At 34.7% G+C, this 18,278-nt stretch overlaps 1 long non-coding RNA gene across 2 annotated transcripts; it reads right to left on the reverse strand.

The window, feature by feature from the left end:
- Positions 1-1,593: 1,593 nt before the first annotated feature.
- Positions 1,594-18,077, reverse strand: LOC113924146. 2 transcript variants are annotated; one of them, XR_004819814.1, is made up of 4 exons: positions 17,917-18,077; positions 9,917-10,022; positions 3,350-3,445; positions 1,594-1,706 (listed from the first exon to the last, which is right to left on the reverse strand). It is a non-coding gene; the product is annotated as an uncharacterized LOC113924146 (long non-coding RNA). The 2 variants fall into 2 exon arrangements; XR_003520550.2 differs by lacking the exon at positions 9,917-10,022.
- Positions 18,078-18,278: the final 201 nt, after the last annotated feature.

Consider the following 18,278-nt stretch of genomic DNA (forward strand, 5'->3'; position numbering starts at 1 on the left):
TCCAATTCTACCTACAAGTCTTGCCTTAGTGAAACAGTTGTACAAAATAAGTAAATACATGTGTGAAAGTCAAGAATAATTTACAGCTGGACCTGCTGTATTTCACTGTGCCACACCCCATTACTTAGAACCCATTCTCTCCATTGTGCATGGTCTCTTCCAAACTAGGGACGTTAGTGGAAGAATAATGTTTGCAGAATCCATGACTATCAATTTGAAAACAATAGATTTTTAAACATTTTTTCTAATTGCAATTATTTTTTGATAAAAGCACTGTAGGTGGTCATATGGGTGCAATTCCAAAGGTTTTATTAAAGCTTAGCGTGTCTCCATTTAACAACCCTAATAGAACAAATAAACCCCGAAGATCTAAATTGTTTTTCAAGCCTAAAGCTAAAATCCACTAAATTTGAGGAGTTCTCTCCATGGCTTTTCCAACATCTTTCATCTATTGAGATTCTATCAAACATCTTTTTTAAGTTTATAGTAATTTCTCTGAAGATCTGTGGCTGTAAAGATAGTGTTATATCTTAGAAATTGTTATAATTGACAAATTGGATGACATAGCTTGAGGGCTCCTTTAAATACAGACGTTAAAGAAATATTCACTTTTCCATTTCTACTTTTTAATTGATCTTGTTTGAATATTTGCAGAATTGATTGGCAAAGATGAGTGGCATATGCTTAGTTTACTCTTTCTCCCCTTTGGCTTGAATTTAAAAGCCAGCTGGTTGGAATGGCTTGTTAAAGAATTTGTATACATGTTCTTCATATGATAGAGTTAGATTATTTAAATTATTTAAACTTTTATATTCTTCCACATGATATATCTTTAAAGAAAGCAGTTTGTATGCCATGTTGTAGCTACTAGCAACAGATATTTAAGTCAGTAAACATACCAGAGTGGGAAAATAAACCAAAGGGATAATGAGAGGTTCTGTGTTTCTACATCTTAGTAAGTTACACATGGCCTTGTGTAAATTATTTACCTACCCGAATTTCAGTTTCTGCATTTATGAAATGAAAATAATATTAAGCCAATCCAATAAGCTTAATTTGAGGAATAAATTAGAAAATATTTGTAAAGTGTTTGCTACTTTTTGTGGCTAATATCTATATATGCTATATAACTATGGATATTCTTACTAATATAGAATTCTCATTTTAAGTATTCAAAATTTTAAAATTGCTGTTCTCTAAAGAGCCTATATTATTTAAAATTTTTGTTGCTTGGATTTGAAAATAAGAACTATTGTGTTAAACTGATAGTTGAATTGATATCTATGCATATTTAAGGCACTGAATTTTAAGATAGCTATTCATAAAAAATATATTTCTATACATCCTCAGTATGTGCATTATGATCAATAAATAATACTTGTTGAATTAATAAACTGGCAAGTAGAGTATGAGACATAAAAGTGAAAATAATTATTCAAAATTAAATGTTCTGAAAATAAACTGGTGGGAATAGAGTACTAAAAACTCAGACTTTCACTTACAATCTATAATATTTATTTTAGAAAATAGTGTAAGAGTTCATCTCAATGCTAAGAAGCAAAAAAAATTTGGAAAAATAGTACCAGATTAGATCAGGAATTCAGATTTTATTTCTCATCCCGTCCCTCTACCCCAAGCTTTTCCATTAACTATCCAGCTCTGCATGTTCTGCAAGTGCTTCATTTTTATAGGTTTAGTCTCCTCACCTGAAGAAACAAAAAGAAAAATATTAGTTCTAAACATTTCTAGGTTAACTTTTGGTCTAATATATCTATGATAAATTTCCTGATGAGTGATACTCAGGTCTAGGCATATGTTATCGATACCTAGGGTTTGGTAAAAGTTGAAGAGAGGTATTAGCACTAGAGAAACACTCGCTGGAGAATATGTGTGTAATCAGGTGAGAACTGGGTATAGTTAGTTGATACTTTTGTTGAGAAAAAGAAATAATTCTCACGATTTCCAAATATAAAGTACAGGAAATAACATCTCCAGAGCTTATTATAATTTTATATTTAACTATCTTTAGCCTGTGGGAAATATATAAGCTAAAAAAATTAGAATTGCATATTGACTTGAGCAAAATTCAATTAAATGATCTGTGCTTCAATTTCTTCATCAGTAAAATGGGAAGAAAAATATATACCATTGAGTGAGCATAAAATAAGGTGATCTAGATGATGCCAGTTGGTACTTATAAGATCTTAACAGGTACTAGCTATTATTTTCCCTCTCTAGACTGTGAAATTTTTCTTTTTTTGGGGGGGGTGGTAAGAGGGAGATTTGGTTTCATTCACCACTGTCATGGGGTTTCAACACCTGTCCCATAGCAGGCAGTCAATAAATGTTGCAAACTCACAGGCTTGGCTGTCAGCATTGGCAGATTTTATCTCTGGTTGTGCAGCCTTTGAAATTTTCATGATTCTATTTTAGTCTGTATGGAATTGTGATTGAGACTGTCACCCAAGACTAATGAGAATACGGAGAAGAATTTTTATTAACTTTTAAATAGGTTCCTACTCTTTCTGGAGAGCCACTGGTGGTGTGTCATCATGCTATTTCTGTATGGCTATCAAATCTGGGTTTAGAATAGAATCTTTGGTTGTGACAAGCCTCATTTATATAACATTTTATATAATATTAAAATGATATTTCAATTCATATTATATTCCAGAAAAAATACTTCTGAAGAAAAGAGCAAAGGAAGCTAAGGGAAAAAAATGTTGCTACTGGAAAATAACTACATATCTTTATAAAATAAATGCAATTTTCAATATGTTGTCAAAAAAACCCTGTAATTTTGGAGCTAGCACACTCATATTCTGATTAAGTTTAATTAAAAACTATCTTGGGCAAATTTTTATCCTATTGGAAGCTTAATTTTCTTAAGAGGAGGATTTTTGAACTATACTGTCTTCAGTATCCCTCAAAACAGCGTGAAAACAATTCCTATTGCATTCTTTCCTCCCTTTGATACTCATGACCCCGACTTGGTTCAGAGAAATTTTCAGGATCACAGCACAACAACATATTATAAGCTTATACCTTCTAATTTTTTTTTATTTCTAATCACCACCAATTAAAAAGATTTCAATTTGTATATTGAGAGACACTGTTTCAGGGCTTCTAAAACTTTCTTTGTCCCCCCCCATATTCATCTATTTTGTTTCTTAAATTCCACATATGAGTGAAATCATATGGCATTTGTCTTTGGCTTCTAAAACTTTCAACCATCACAAATTGACTTAGGAATATATTAAGTAAAAATAATTTATTTGTTTTGTGGTTAGTGATAACTTGTAACAGTCATATGAATATAGACTAAATTTAAACTTGTGGATCTACTTACATTAAAGCAATATAAACGTTCCTTCCCTTTTTGTAGGAATCCAAGGACTTTTACTGTATTTTTTGTATAGCACACTGAACTCTGGAGTAATAGCCCCTGAAAAATAGGATTTTTATTTCAAAATTTAAATCCAAATCAATATTTGAAAAAAATGACCAAAATATTAGTATACATAATATAAAAATATTAAAAAGCCAAATTTAAAGATTTTATTTACTATTTGAGAGAGAGAGCAAGAGAAAGAGCACGAGTCAGGTGAGGGGCAGAGGGAAAAGGAAAAGCAGGCTCCCCACTGAGCAGGGAACCCCAATTCAGGGCTACATCCCAGGATCCCAAGATCATGACACTTAACTGACTGAGCCACCCAGGCTCCCCAAAAAGCCACATATAAAGTATCTGTCTGGTGCCATCCAGATGTACTCAAGGATGGTAAAAAAATCATAATTAGAATGATTTGAGAATAGTACTGGGTGAAGTGTCTCTGAATGCTAGCCAGTTCACCTGGTTCATGACCAAACTATAGGCTCAAAATAATTTCAGTTCCCAACTCAGTTGGGTACTTGGTTTTACTATGTAAGACATTCACAATCATAAGTTGAGCTTAAGGTAGTAACATTTAGATAATTATTACACACATAAACTTCCCATTGAAACAAGCTGTCTTCTTTTTAAAAATGATGTCTTCATACAATGGATGTTTTTATAATGAGCATAGCATATACTTTATGTTACCTGTACTTTAAAAGCAAACCTTCCAGGCTAAGTAGAATAGAGGCTTTATGGAAAGACCATTACTGTCAAAGGAAAACAAATTATTAATCTGAAACATCTCACTAAAGGCAACCATAACGATATTCACTACATCTATAAAACACAATAATTAAATCAGAAATGATGTTCCTTCCCATCATTATCTGAACCCAGCTAATTACATGTCACATATACCTAATTTCTGGCTGACCTTTCTTTCCTCTGCCATTCAAGAATGCATTTTGGAGGTAAGTTTCTATCTTGTTATTGTAGAAAAAAAAACACCTCACATTTGTTCCAGTTAATTTTATCTATATATTTATTTTTGTTAGTGAATTTTTAATTGTGAGATATATGTGTAGAATAGTGAATAAAATCTAAATGAACAGGTTAAGGTGCAATATAAAAACACAACCATGTACCTACCATGCAGTTCACAAATTAAAAACTTTTCAATAACCCTGATTTTCTTTTTGTTAAAGATTTTATTTATTAGAGAGATAGCATGAGCAGGGGGAGGGGAAGGGGCAGAGGGACAAGCGGACTCCCTGCTGAGGGTGGAGCCTGAGGCGGGGCTTGGTGTGGGGCACCATGGGGGGCTCCATGTTGGCCTCAATCCCAGGACCCAGAGATCAGGACCTGAGCTGAAGTCAGACACTTAACTGACTGAGCCACCCAGGCACCCCACTCTGATGCTGATTTTTATAATCACATCTGCCTACCACTCCTTAAAGTAATCACTATGTTGACACTTGGATTACATTTTGTTTTTAATTTGTTTTAGATTTATTTTATATATTATATATATATCTGTATATCTATATTATATATTTATTGTATATATCCCCATTACATAGTTTTTGTCTTTGAAGTTTATACAAACGGAATTACACCATATATAATAAAGTTTGTCTTTTCCTTTGCTATGTTGTATTTATTAGAGCTTTTTATGCTATTATATAACTGTCTTTCATTAAATTGTATTGTTTTAACAATGATATCACTCATATTATCTTTAGATATTATTAATGCAATATCAATCTGAGTTCATTATTGATGGAGCTCAGATATGAATCTATTTGATATGGCTCGAAGTACTGTACTCTTAATCATTTTGATATGCAGCATCTGATTATTTCATAGTATAAAATAGCATGATTGTCCATTCTCCTATTGATGGAGATAAATTATCTCCTGCTTTTCCTATAACAAATAGTGCAGTTATAGGGGTCCCTGGATGGCTCAGTTGGTTAAGCATATGACTTCAGTTCAGGTAATGATCTCAGGGTCCTAGGATGGAGCCCCACATTGGGCTCCCTGTTCAGTGGAGAGTCTGCTTGTCCTTATGCCCCGCCCCTCTGCTCGTGCACACATGTGTGCCTGCTTTCTCACAAAAAAATAAATAAAATCTTAAACCCAAATAATGCAGTTATTGTACAATAACTATACAATAACTATTGTATAATAACTGTACAATAACTATTGTACAAATATCCTAGTGCAAATGTACAAGAATTTACCTAAGGTATACATTTATGACTGAAATTGATAGGTTGTAGGATATGCAAGAATGCAAATTTATTAGATGACTTGAAACGTTTTCAAAAATGGCAATAACATTCTATACTTACAGTAGTATATGAGTGTTCTCCTTGCTCTACATGGTAGCAAAATTTGAATTTAAATTTTTTTCGCATTAGATATGTGTGTAACAGATTTACTTTGTGATTTTAATTTGAACTTTTGCTAATTGGTTGATATCTTTTCATTTGTTAATTGTTTGGATTTCCTCTTTTGTGAAGTGGTCATTTAAGGCTTCTGCCTATTTTTAAGTGTGTTCTCTCTCCTTTTTCTAATTAAATGTAGGACTTTTCAGTATATTTTAATTATCAGTTTTTTGTTGGTTATGTGTGTTGCAAACATTTGCTCACACATTTGTTTTCTACATTGTCTTTATAGAAGAGTGATTTTGTAGTGCTATTGAATACTTTAATCTTTTTATAATTAGTAATTAATTTTGTTTTAAGAAATAATTTCTTACACTGAAATGATGAAGATATTTTTTATTATCCTCTAAAATATTCATAATTTTGCCCTTCACATTAGAACTCTGATGCACAAGGAACTGGTTATTATATATGGTGTAAGTTAGGGACACAATCTAATTCTTTTCATATATGGATATCCAGTATTCTGAGAAGCTTTTTATTTAAAAGTCCACTTTTTATCAGTGATTTGTAGTGCCACCTCTGTCATGTATCAAGTGACCATGTGTGTATGGTACTGTTTCTATTCATATGTCATTGTCTTTATCAGCACCTATTCTTCTTCAAGGGTTCCTTGGCAATTGTCAACCATTTTAACTTTCAAATAAGTTTTCAACTCAACTTTCAACTCAACTTCTCTACTTTTTTCAATTTATATTTTAAAATAAATATTGTACAACATAGGTGCCATTAACTATTATTAGTAAATGACTCATGACAGATCATCACAATAAAGGCATATCTCAACATCTGTCTTAGGCCATTTGAGCTTCTATAACAGATTATCAGAGATTGGGTGGCTTATGAACAATAGAAGTTTATTTCTCATAGTTCTGGAGTCTGGGAAGTCCAAGATCGATTATTCAGCAGAGTTGGTATCTGCTGAGAGTTTGCTTCCTGGTTCATAGATGGCCATCTTTTCTCTATACTGTCATATGGCCGGAGGGACAAAGAAACTCTCTGAACTCTCTTTTATAAGGCACAATCCCATTGATGAGAGGTCCACCCTCATGACCTAATCACTTCCCAAAGGCTCCACCTGCAAATACTGTATCATACTGGGTATTAGGATTTCAATATATGAATTTTGCAGTGATATAAACACTTAATCTATAGCATCCCACCCCTGGTCCTCCAAATCAATGTCCTTCTTACATGTAAAATACATTGATTTCATCCCAAGAGAAAAGTCTTAACTCATTCCAGTATCAACTTTAAAGTCTAAGTCCAAGGTCTGATCTAAATACCATAAAAATCAGATATGGGTGAGATTCAAGGCATAATTCATTCTGAAGCAAATTGCTTTCCATTTGTGAGACTGTGCACCCAAACAAGTATTGTGCTTTCAAAATACAATGATGTGACAGACACAGGATAGACATTCCCATTCAAAAAGAGACAAATAGGGAAGAAAAAGGGGTGACAGTTCCCTCTAAGTCTAAAACCTAATGGAGCAAACAACATTTAACTTTAAGGCTCCAGAATAATTCTCTTTGTCTTGGTGCTCTGCTATCCAAGCCCACTGGGACAGAGGTTCCACCTTCTGGACACTGTGGTGGCAGTCCATATTCCACAGCATGCCATGCAGCCCTGACGCATAGCTTTGGGTGGCTCTCCCCCCACAGTGGCTCTATTCCTAGGCCCTGTCCCTGTGATGTTTCTGTGAAGTGGTCCCATTTGTCAGCAGCTCTGTGCCTGAGTTGCACACCTATGGTTCCAGGGAGCTCTAGCCTTAAAACCAGGGTGGAAGCAGCCATGCCCACAGGGCTCATGTACTTTGCTTGGTGGGGGAATAGTGCCACACTGAAGCAGATGATGTTTACTGCTTGCACCCTCCAGGTCAGTGGTCACTGTGGCTTGTGTCACACCAGGGCCAGCAGGATCCTCACCTGGAGTGGCTAAGGAGCATAAAACCATAGCATAGGGAGCGTGTGATGTGGGGCAATGCCCAGTCAAGCTCACTGAGATTCCATAGGCACTAGCAGCACCCCCTTTGAAATCACTTTGCTTCCTTGGTGCTTGCACTGTGGGTCTGCAATGAGAGTGGTAACTTTGGTGACTTTCAGGGCCATTCTTCTATCATCTTACAGAGATAGGGGTTCTGGTTTCTGTTGAAATAGGGAATCCATACTAATCTCATCAAAGGATCCTTGGCATTATTATCCTTAGTGTTATTTTTTGCAATAGAGATAAGCTGAAAATTTTCTAAATCTTTAAGTTCTGCTTCCTTTTTGATTAACAATTACATCTGTAAATCATTGCTGTCTGTGTGTGTGTGCGTGCGTGTGTGCTTTATTATAAACAGGCAAAGTCAATCCATACTTTCAACACTTTTAGAAATGGCTTTAGCTAAGTATCAAATTTCATTGCCCACAAGTTCTGTCTTCCACAAAACACTAGAACACAAACACAATTGAGCCAAGTTCTTTGCCATTTTATATCTATATCTATATCATCTATATCTATATCCATCTGTATATATCATGTTCCTCATCTCTGATACCTCATCAGAATGATCTTTACTGTTCATATTCTTAGATTGTTGAAAATGACTTAGATATTCTCTAAGAAGTTCAAAGCTTTCTCTTGTCTTTTCTTTCTGAATTCTCATCAGAATCACTTTTGAATGTCTATTCACAGCAATGTAAACTTTTTCTAGCATGTGCCTCAAAACTCCTCCAGTCTCTACCCATTGTCTATTTCCAAAGCAACGTTTATTATTTTTTTTTGAGGTATTTGTGTTACAGCAACACCCCATCTCTTGGCACCAGTTTCTGTCTTAGTTCATTCAAGCTGATATAAATGAATAGTACAGACCACATGCCTTATAAAGAACAGAAATTTATTTCTGTTAGTTCTGGAGCCTGAGAAAACCAGGATCAAGGTGCCAGCCAATTCAGTATCTGGTGAGAACCTGCTTCCTGGTTCATAGACAACCATCTTTTTGCTGCTGTCCTTGCATGGTGGAAAGGTCAAGGGATTTCTCTGGACTCATTTTTAAGGGCACTGAACCCATTTACTAGAGCTCCACCCTCATTACCTAATCCCCTCTCAAAAGCCCCACTTCTAAATACAATTACAGTGGGTATTAGGATTTCAACATACAAAATTTGAGGGGACAGGACACAAATAGTCTACAGAAACACCAAAACCAAGTACTACTTTGTTTAGAGATGTGATTCTTGGGAGCCATGTAACTCTAATGTTTTTCAGTGCTGCAATATTTACTTTCCTTCCTACTGAACCAACTTGCAAATGTGATCTTATACATGAGAATGACAAATGAATATGGAAAAGTGATGGAGTGGTGGCTTATGCAAAAAATAAGTGAAATTTATGAGACTATTAACTAACACTGCCCTCATTGGTTACATCATATTAAATTACTAGGAATGACCATGAAGGTTTTACAAAAAGTACCCTTAGCTTGATTAAACTTTATGCAGTTGTCTCCTTGACTTTTAGCCCCTGACCTCCCTTTTCTTAGAGCATTTATTTTAGAAAACTTGTAATCCTGGATTCTTTCTCTGCCCCTTTGATATGTAAACATTCTCCCAATCTCTTGACAGTTTAACAACCCAGGAAGGTCTTTCTTAAGGACTTGGGAGCCATCTTTTTTTGTTGTAATCATCAAAGAACTTAGGCCCATTTCTCTCTGTTTCTGAGGAATAGTTGGGACCTAACCTGGTAAGTGCCAGTTGGCAAACACAGGTGGCCCAATTGCATTGACCAACTTCCCTCACTGATGTTCCCACTCAGCATCCTCCAATACTTTTTCACTGGCTTACAACAGCACTAAAAAGCCATTCACATTTTGTTTCTGTAAAATTGAGTTCATTTTCTCTCCCCCATGGTGGTAGTCTTAAAGTCTTCCATGCCTGTTTAACTTGTCTGGTTTAAATTTTCTTTGACCAAAGGATATTTAATAAGAATAAAATGTCAGTAGCATTTGTTTTAACTTAATGAAGCATATTTCTAGGGAAAATAACTTTGAAGTCGTTGATTATAGTTAAAACTAAGAAACTGAATAATGAATTTGTCTGTGACTTACCGTGTTCTAATGCAATTTGTAGGATGCTATAGATAATTCTAATTCAGCTCTGAAAATAAGTTCTCTCCAGCACTGGAAGGCTTTTGGTAGCATACATAGATCCAGTCTGCAATATCACGGGGTTTAAAATGTACAGTTTCACCCAGCCACCCCATCCCTCCCACCCCACCACTCCAGCAACCCTCAGTTTGTTTCCTGAGGTTAAAAATTCCTCATATCAGCGAGGTCATATGATACATGTCTTTCTCTGATTGACTTATTTTGCTCAGTATAACACCCTCCAGTTCCATCCAAAAAAAAAAAAAAATGTACAGTTTCATCAGGGTATCAATACCTTACTTTATTTTTACGGAGGCTGAAACTGGCTGTTTTTAACTAAGGAGAAGATCAGTGACATCTGTTTATCTAAGGATCCTAGCTCATGAAATAACTTAGGAAAGACTAATGCATTTTTCAATTAGATTATTTTCATATTCATAAGCACTTTCTACAAGTATAGGGGACAGGGCATAGATATCTTTGAAATTGTCATGAGATGAGCATAAAACAATTGCTTTGCTTTCACTAGCCTTTTTAGCATTTTTTGTTTGTTTGTCTTCATAAATCTATACTCACTGTTATCATCCAAATAGAAACCATGAAAAAAAAAAAGATAATGACAGTCAACCCATACTAGTGGTATTCCTGACTGATATAGAAATAAAATGGATTATTGGAACTTTCTGAACCAAAGAAAATGAATTCAAGCAAAATTATATCATACTTTACTTTGTCATACTTTAAACTGCATGATTTTATCACAGGAAATAGATTTGCACAGCAGTTATTGTTCTCTTCTCCAAGTAATGGCAGCTTTGGCAAAGAATAAGGCAGAAGGAACTAAACCTAAATGAAATGTTTTATTTATTTATTTATTTATTTATTTATTTATTTATTTATTTATTTATTTTTAAATTTTATTTTATTTAAATTCAATTAATTAACATATAATGTATTGTTAGTTGCAGAGAGAGAGTTCAGGGATTCATCAGTTGCATATAACACCCAGTGCTCATTTGATCACATGCCCTCCTTAATTTCAATTACCCAGATACCCCATCCCCCCAACCACCTCCCTTCCAGCAACCCTCAGTTTGTTTCCTATAGTTAAGGGTCTCTTATGGTTTGTCTTCCTCTGTGATTTCATCTTATTTTATTATTCTTTCCCTTCCCCTATGATCCTCTTTTGTTTCTTATATTCCACATATGAGTGATATCATATGGTAATTGTCTTTCTCTGACTGACTTATTTAGCTTAGCATAATACCCTCTAGTTCCATCCACATCATTGTAAATGGTAAGATTTCATTTTTTTGATGGCTGAGTAATATTCCATTGTATATTTATACCACATCTTCTTTATCCATTCATCTGTTGATGGACATCTAGGCTCTTTCCATAGCTGTTGTGGACATTGCTGCTATAAACATCAGGGTAAGGTGGCCCTTTGGATCACTATGTTTGTATCCTTTGGGTAAATACCTAGTAGTGCAATTGCTGGGTCATAGGGTAGCTCTGTTGTTTTTTTTTTTTTTTAACTTTTTGAGGAACATCCATACTGTTTTCCAGAGTGGCTGAACCAGCTTGCATTCCCACCAGCAGTGTTAAGAAGGTTCCCCATTCTCCAAATCCTTGCCAACATTTGTTGTTTCCTGACTTGGTAGTTTTAGCCATTCTGACTGCTGTGAGGTAGTATCTCATTGTGGTTTTGAAGTGTTTTATTTTTTTCAATGCCATTCATGCAAACAACTTGTTTGTAATTAATGAATACTAGTGCATATGAAAGAATTATGAAAGGTATGTCAGTTCCATTTAAGTCCCTTCGTTTATGTATAAAACGGACAAGCATGAAAAAAATGGATCTACATACAATCCTGTGAAATTCAAAGCCAATACTAAAGACTAGTTTCAGATGTCGTGGCCTGAAAAAATTTTTACATACTATTTTATGATCATAAATACATTTTAAAACAACTGTATACCTTTTAGGTAAAGGTAGTTATAGATATGAAGCACACACTTAGGTGAAATTTTTCTTATCTTTATAAAACACTTAGTGATATCAAAAATAAAACTCTTGATTTCAAGAAAACTTCATGTTCATGATTGTCTTTACCTCTTGCTGGATGTAAGTCCTATGATTTTGTAGTAATATAGTTGTGAGAAACATTCAAAGATATGGTTAAATTAAAACAAACTAGTTTACAAATAAGATACAGTAAGATCCTGTTTTTACATGTACTGCACAATAACAAGTATAGGAAGTTTTAATAACTGATACAGAAATTTCTATTAGTCAGGAAAACTGAGAAATATCTTTAGATGAATCTAATACTGCAGAAGATGGAAATGTGGAGGACTTGTAATTGACAAAAAGCAAAGAGGATAAAAGAGAAGAGCCAAACTCTTCACAATGTAAAGTCTTCATTTTGGATGGAAAAGGAATTATATGAAGTCAGACAAACATTTGGGAACATATGAGAGTGGGACAGGCACTTAGGCTAGGGGAGAGGGGGATCAGCTGGAAGGAGAACCCCCAGGTATAACATGACCAAAATAAAAATTAAAACACAAAACTAGCATTTATTAAATGCCTGGTATTATTCTTTGTCTCCCAAAGAACTTCAATAAAAGCAAGTACATAATATTGATGTTAAATTAGTTTGCACTGCTAAGATATAAAATAGCTTTAGCTACCTGTTCTATAATTCATCTTTCTGCAACATGCACAAATTCTTTGAGAGAGCTACTGAACTCACAATTTTCTTAGTGAATTATTTTTTGTGTGGAGGCCTGACTTTCAAATATGGATTGGTGGATTATGGAATAGAAATGAAATTTTAGAGCAAAGCATTATGTGGTGTATGGAATCAAGACAAAGGTGATCATGAGAATTATAACAGTGCTTCAGAGCAACTCACAGACATCAACAAGTCCAAAGCTGGCTTACCTAGATCTCAAGACTCAAAAAACAAAACAAAACACCAAACCATCTCCACAGTTGAGTGAAACCATATAGTATTTGTCTTTCTCTATTTCACTTAGCATTATACCTTCTGTGTCAATTCATGTTGCTACAAATGAAAGATTTCATATTTATGACTGAGTAATATTTCAGTGTGTGTGTGTGTGTGTGTGTATCACATCTTTATCCAATTATCTATTGACAGATAGTTGGGTTGCTTTCATATCTTGGCTATTGTAAATAATGTTGCAACAAACATAGGCTGTCTGTATCTTTTGGAATTAGTGTTCTCATCTTCTTTGGATAAATACCCAGTAGAGGAATTACTGGATCATATGGTAATTCTATTTTTAATTTTTTGAGGAACATCCATGCTGTTTCCTATGATGGTTGCACCAATTTGCATTCTCCCCAACATTGCATGAGGGGTTTCCTTTACTCCACATCCTCACCAATACTTATTTCTATGTTTTTGCTTTTAGCTATTCTAACAGGTGTAAAGTGATGTCTCATTGTGGTTTTAATTTTTCATTTTCCTGAGGATTAGTGATGTTGAGCATCTTTTCAGGTGTCTGTTGGCCATCTATGTAGAGCTAAAAAAAGAAATGAACAAATAAAGAAAAAGACAAAAAACAGACCCTTAAATACAGAGAACAACCTGATGGTTGCCAGAGTGGAGGTAGATGGAGGGATGGGTAAAATGGCTAAGAGAGATTAAGAGTACACTTTTCTTGATGAACACTGAGAAATGTATAGAATTGTTAAATCATTATATTGTACACCTGAAACTAACATAACACCTGTGTTAATTGTACTTGAATTAAAAAAACCCATCTCAAATTTATATAAAATATTAATTATAATAACAGTTCTAGGTGGTGAGATTGAGAATGGTTTGTATTTTAATTTTAATTTTTTTATTTTTTAGATAGTAAACATGGAGATCTTGTGTATTTTTCTATTTAGAAAGCTTTGGGAATTAATGCAAATGAATATAGAATCATAGTAGCAATAGCAATTAGGAAATAATGCATTGCTTTGTGCCACTAAAGTTTTTACATAAATCTGTGGTTTGTTTAGAGATATTTTTCCCCTTTTAGTTAAAGATGACACATATACCAGTAAGTCTTTCTTGACTGTATGAAATTTATTTTATTCTAAAATGAGTTTTACCTAATTTTGACAAGTTTTTTTAAATGTTCACTTTTAGGGGAGACATTTGTATGCTCAAATTGTATCTCACTGGGAATCAGTAGGTAATAACCATACACTAATGGAGAAGCAAGGTAAAAGCAGAATTTGTTGAGAAAGGAATTCTAATTTTATGAGAAAATGTGGCAAAGAGAAGTCAATATGGATTGTGTGGAGTTTGTCTCACTATTAATCCTCAAGTTTGGTGCATATTATATATCCTCATTGTAAGAATGTTATTGGATATATTTCCTTACAGCATACATTATTTTTTGAGAATTTATTTAAAAATTTCAATTTGTGGATGTCAAAAAATTAATATTCTTTGGGTAATTTAATTTTTACTTTAATAATTTCATATGAACTATATTAGATTTAGTAGAATGCATCTTAATACATTTTTGGTTTTTAATGTAGCCAACACCTCATGGTTTGATGGTGTCAAAGATTCACTATTTCTCTCATCTGAATTAATGAAAATTCACTAATGGATTCAGATTAAGGGTGTGTGTGTGTGTGTGTGTGTGTGTGTGTATTATTGGTAATTTAAGCTTGGAAAATGAAAGTAAGCCTCCTGTGTCTTGGTTTGAATTTCCCTAGTTACCGCCAAAACATTTTGAGAATGGTTATTCTTCTTCACAGTGGGGAAGAGGGGAGCATTCAGAAGGGTTCTTAACACCAAGAAAACCAAAATTGGAAGGGATAAAAACTCTACTTTAGGAGTAACAGTTTAAGAAAAGAAGAAAGAAAAGAAAAAGAAATCAGGATTAGATCACAATTGCCTGATTTTAATGCAAAAACCAGATGCCATGCATGGCTCAGTGGATTTGGACTCTCACTGATATCACCACTTAGGTGGGCTACACCTTACTTCATGTGTTTTTACATGAATTGAGAAGAAATAGACATTTTTATTCAAATGCTTTTTTTTTTAGAGAGAGAGACAGAGATTGAAGTGAGAGTACAAGGGGGGGGGGGGTGGGGGCGGAGGGAAAGGGAAAGAAAATCTTAAGCAGGCTCCAAGCCCAGCCAAGAGCCCCATGCCTGGCTCAACCTCCTGACCCTGAGGCCAGGGCCTGAGCTGAAATCAAGAGTCAGTCACTTAACTGACTGAGCCACCCAGGTGCCCCAATCAAATACTATTTAATTCCCTACCCCGCCAGAGGACTGGGCAAGGGAATGAATACTTGCTAAGGAAATGTTTGGTTAGGTGAATGAAGATTCTCTCTGAACTCTCCCCTAGCTCATTATTTTCAGTACACTGTGCTTAATAACCAAAACCTGAGATCAACCTGGAACTGGATGTGTGCCCTCTCAAGGGAGATAAATAACCTACCAAGAGTCCTGCCCTACCTTTGGGGGGCTACTCTCCCTATATCTACTACAACTTCTTACTTATCTTTCAGAATCACTGTAGGACTGCTCAGCTGTTGTCTCCAGAAAGCTGAACTGAGTCACACACCACAATTTAACCTTGCCTTCTGTCTCTCATCTCACATAATAGCAGCCATGTTATTCAGTAACTCACCAGTAGTGATTATGTAACTGAAATGATAGCATAATAATATCCTAAATATTACACAAGTAATAAAATAATTTTCAAAGTTGAGGGATATGAATTACTCAATTGTAACAATTGTACTACTGGGTATTTACCCCAAAGATAAAAATGTAGTGATCCAAAGGGGTACATGCACTCCGATGTTTATAGCAGCAATGTCCACAATAGCCAAACTATGGAAAGAGCGAAGATGTCCATCGACAGCTGAATGGATAAAGAAGATGTGGTATATATATATATACAATGGAATATTATGCAGCCATCAAAAGGAATGATACCTTGCCATTTGCAACGACTTCATGGAACTGGAGGGTATTATGCTGAGTGAAATAAGTCAATCGGAGAAAGACATGTAACTTATGATCTCACTGATATCAGGAATTCTTAATCTCAGGAAACAAACTGAGGGTTGCTGGAGTGGTGGGGGTGGGAGGGATGGGGTGACTGGGTGATAGACATTGGGGAGGGTACGTGCTATGGTGAGCGCTGTGAATTGTGTAAGACTGTTGAATCACAGACCTGTACCTCTGAAACAAAGAATACATTATATGTTAAAAAAAAAAAAAGATAGTAGGAAGGGAAAAATGAATGGGGAATTTCAGAGGGGGGAGATGAACCATGAGAGACTATGGACTCTGAGAAACAAACTGAGGGTTCTAGAGGGGAGGGGGGTGGGGGGGATGAGTTTACCTGGTGATGGGTATTAAAGAGGGCACGTACTGAATGGAGCACTGGGTGTTATACGCAAACAGTGAATCATGGAACACTACATCAAAGACTAATGATGTATGGTGATTAACATAACATAATAAAATTAAATTAAATTAAAAAATAAATAAAATGTACTAATTCTTCTGTGAACCCATTTAAGTCAATAGAGCTTAAGCTCTTTACTAAAAAAAATAATTTAAATATAAAATATTCCCCCCCTTAAAAATTAAAAATTAAAGTTTAAAACAAACGATGTTTACAATTTTCTTCAGCTTCTTAATCTGCTCAGGTCCAGTGATATCAGCTTATTCCTAAGACATTTATTTGCTTGCTTATGTGTGTGTGTGTGTGTGTGTGTGTGTGTGTATATATATATATATATGAATTTATGTATGTGTGTGTATTTATGTATTTATTTATAGAAGCAATTGCACCTTCAGCCTATTCCAGTGAACTGCCTCCAACATTAAACTGAATCTCACCTAGGCTTCTCTCATTTCCTATTTTCCTCCAGTCAGATGGCTATAGCTTCAGAACAACAACAACAACAACAAAATGATATTCTGAAAAGATGAGCTGATCTGCATCCTCTGAAGTTTTCATAACTAAATTATGTTTATAGGAATTAATCATGTTATGATGCAAGCAAAGTCTGTAGTCTAACTGGTTTTAAGAAGAATGTCAGAAGGCTCACAAGGTCAGTTGTGTGAAGTGTTGGTAACATTTTTTAACTTAATATAAGGGACTCCCCTATGAAGGGATGGAAGCATGTACTCCAGTGCCCAATGCTAAAGAACAGTATCCTCTGGGCATAGATGTTCTGAAAGGATAGCATTTGAAATAAGTTTTTATATTCTGTAGGCATACAGATTCTTGTATGAGTCATTAGCATCTGAGACTACTTTTTAAAAGTACAATTCTGTCACCCGTGTTAAGGAGGCTTTGCTAAAATTTTATTTCTTCCTCAATTAATATACTCAAAATATTTCAGCACATTTGATACCAGTATTCTTTTTTAAAACTGTTTTTTAGCAACCTGATCCTGAATTGAGTAGAAACCCTTGTCTAACACAGCTTTTAACCTTTTATTTGAACGGGGAACTGCATCTATTAAGACAATGGCTCAAGTATAATTCATTTCCTTAATTTTTCTCCTTTAAAATCTCATTCTATTATTTCATCTACATTTTTCTACTCTTAGAAATATCCTAAGGCATTTAATTTTGTATCATTGCTGCCTCTGACTGTAAATTCCATATTTTTTTTAATCCTTACCTTGTGATGGTTTTGCCCTTGCCTCTATGTTTAATTCAGTTGTGTAAAGACATTCCAAAGATTCTTGAACTGAAGCAACTATTGATGGTTTCGCGTATATTCAGGGACACATTGGGGATCAATGTGTACTCTTTCAAGTGGCATTCTTCAAAATCTAGTCTTTCTCCAACTTTTGAGTTTTCTAACACTTGTAATATGACAACCGAAATGTCCATTTCTTCAAAATCATTTTTTTTCTGATCTATAGGGTGTACTCACAGTATTCCTTTTTCCAATCTGGTCTGCTCCAGTTCTTTTTATCCTCTCAGGTATACCCAGTTGCATAGACAGATTATAGATGGATGGATTGATAGATGGATGGATGGATGGATAGATAGATGATAGATAGACAGATAGATAGATAGATAGATAGATAGATAGATAGATAGATAGAGTCATGAGCATGCCATGAAGGTGCACACATGAGTTGTGTCTGTCTACAGTGTCAGCTTTATTCAGTCATAAAGCAAAGTTAATCACAATTATAAAGCTAGTTCAAGATTCCAAATTCAGTGACATTTCACCAGGTGATTAAGCTTGACTTCTTACAGGACACACAGAGCAGAACAAAAGACAAACCA

Source organism: Zalophus californianus, chromosome 2 (assembly GCF_009762305.2).
Source record: "Zalophus californianus isolate mZalCal1 chromosome 2, mZalCal1.pri.v2, whole genome shotgun sequence".
Classification (NCBI taxonomy): Eukaryota; Metazoa; Chordata; class Mammalia; order Carnivora; family Otariidae; genus Zalophus; species Zalophus californianus.